A 2966-nucleotide genomic window follows, 5' to 3' on the forward strand; every position below is an offset into this window, starting at 1 on the left:
CCTGTATTTTTTTATTTTTATTTTTTACAGCTATAAGGCTTTACACCGTGTTTGTACTTTGTAGTGATTTTGAAATAGAATCTCAAAGAATACTTACTGCAATATAAGTGGCCCACCAGTCAGGCCCTGTACACCAAAAATAGTTCAAATATGAGTGTCTACAGGCCTTAGTCACATGCTTCTGGGCTGTAATTTCTGTGCAACCAAGCTTTGACCAAAAATCAAGTAAACTATTTTGACCAAAAACCTAAACTAAACTATACACTATACTCGATAGAATCCGCTTTGTCGTACATCTGAGTCTTAAGTATCCAACACAGACACGAGGGCATTATCGTCACTTGAGAAGCATCTTTACTGCTATCGTAATTCGTAAATAGCGGCCGAGACCATGGGCTGTCTTGATCACCCAAGAAGCCAATAGAAACCCTCATTCGTCCTTCTCAAAATTAAGTAATAATTTAAAAATTAAATGTCTGTGTAAAATAATAAGTTACCTGGATAACAAATATGGTAATAAATTTAATGTTGATTTGTAAATATTTTAATTAACAATTAAAAAATAACTAATTTAAAATAATCAAAATAACGATTAGCTATACTTTCCAATTTTAAGTTATGTTCAGTTGGAATGAAATGTCGGTAAGGCAGCTAGATGTATGTAACAGCGGAAAGTAAAATATCTGGATCTGGACACGAATTTGGCAAGGAAGAGTACGGCCACGATTATTGATAGGTCGGCAGGTGAAGTCACTTATAAAGACATTCTGATGCTAAAATAAATATATGTATGATGAGACGATTAATTAGAGTAAAAGGACGACGTATCTGAGGGAGGAGTCGGTCCCCCTCCCTTTATTTGTAGTTATCGGGTGGACCTTTTCGTTTAGATCCCTATGTCTGGAAGCATCCATCAGCTGTCAAGACCCTTACTGGGAGATAGCTTCGTGAGAAGTGACTTGGTTCGGGCGGGTCGGGAGACCCGTCGAGTTCGGAAGTAAGTCGGGTGGACCTCCGATTCTTATTGGGCTGAGTCTGAACAAGTTATTTTAGATAAGATACAAAATCAAGATCAATAAAATTGTGAAAAATCTTTAAATTGAATTCGTGATCATAAAATTATAATATGACTATTAATATCATAATCCAAAATTATAATAAAATAATCAAGCTCTAAAGTAATTTTTGAGATTCGTGATATGCATCAATTTCGTTTCTTATTTTTTAATTGCATTATTTATGTCTCTGAAATTGAAAAAAATGTTCTTAATTGGTTCTTTGTCTAATTTTTGGCTAATTAACTTACCACAGGAAGTGACATGACACTGACTTGCTATGCTGGAGTGTCTAATAGTTATATGACTTGGCAATTGAAATTCTTTGACATAGTTTGGTCCCTTATCCCTCCTTTTAACCCTAATTGCAATGGTTATTCATCATGTTCTATTTCTTTTTTTTCATCACCACTATTTGTATATCATCTCTATTTGTTGTTGCATAAGTGCAGACGTGCTACCATAATAGTTTGGATTAGGTCTACTTCATAGTGGTTCATACGCATGGGTTGGTGTGCCGTAGTATTGTTGAGTAGGCGAAGGCCCACTAAGAGACTGAGGTGATGGCTGATGAAAATTGGATGAATAGTTTTGAGAAGGAACATAAGGTGTTTTTTCGACATGCTGGCCAAGTGAAGATTAAACTTGCGACAGATTTATTAGCGAAATTGATGGCGCATATTGAGGTAAATGAGGTGCCCAGTACTGTTGAAGTAGATTAGGTGCTAGTTACTGTTTAAGTAGATCAGGTGTTTATTGAGAGAATTGGGGATGAGGACTCTGTTAATATTGTTGATGTGGGGCGCTTCTGGTTGAAGAAGCTGTTGAGTTTGAGGCACTTACTGTTGATTTAGAATTTCTTGAAGTAGAACCGGTGGTGGGTGGAGTAAAGTATGAGTCTTTATGAGAGACAGTTAGCATTTGGTTATGTGAAAATTGATTTGTAAGTTGAATTAGGTTTCGCGAAGAAATCTTACTTATTTTTTCAATAATTCTGGTTGCCAATAATGAGTAGGGTTCCAACGAATTCTAAATCGCTTCACCATAATAATCTAACGAACATTCGTGGGTACAAAAATTTTGAGCACAAAGTATTTTATTTTCGAAGAAGATGAAAAAGACGAAGTGATATTTTATTTTTAAAGGGAAGTTAAACATTTTAATTCTCTTATTAAAACGGTATTGGAGGTTTAAAGCCAAAATTAATACGCCAATGTTTTATGTGGTTCATTATGATAGTCATTTGTTAAGTCAGCACTTATATGTCATTTACTAGTAGTAAATTAATTAGCCAAAAATTAGACAAGAGACAAACTAAATATATTTTTTACAATTTCAAAAACATAAATAATATAAATGAGAAGTCAAGAACGAAATTAATGGATTTTACAAATTTCAGAATGCCGCTTTCGATAGTAAAACTATATTATAATTTAGTTTATTAATACCAGAATCGAAGGCCCAAAAGATAATAATAAACGAATAAATAAATAAGTAAAAAAAGGAAGGAAAGATACGAAAGCGAATTACAATAAATAAATAAAAAATAAATAATATAATATCGGATTCGAAAGGAGATTAGAATTTGGTTTTATAAGGAGGGTTGAGGTCCGCTACCACTGTTTCTCTCTCTATGTATCTATGTTTTGTTTCTCTCTCTTTCTCTCTCTCTTCTCAAGGTTCTCTTTGTCCCTTATCGTTTCTCACCTTCTCACTTTCTTCCCTATACGCACAATTTCTTCCTCCTCACAAAAAACCACAACCATATTCAGACTCTGAAACCAGCACAACACACCACACCACTCTCTCTCTCTCCGCTGCAGAAGAACGAGGACTCTCTCTTTTTCGAAGGAGCTTCGGAATCCGCAACCATGGCTCTCTCCTCCGCACTCTCTCTACACGCTTCGATCT

This window comes from Arachis ipaensis, chromosome B09 (genome assembly GCF_000816755.2).
Source record: "Arachis ipaensis cultivar K30076 chromosome B09, Araip1.1, whole genome shotgun sequence".
Taxonomy (NCBI): domain Eukaryota; kingdom Viridiplantae; phylum Streptophyta; class Magnoliopsida; order Fabales; family Fabaceae; genus Arachis; species Arachis ipaensis.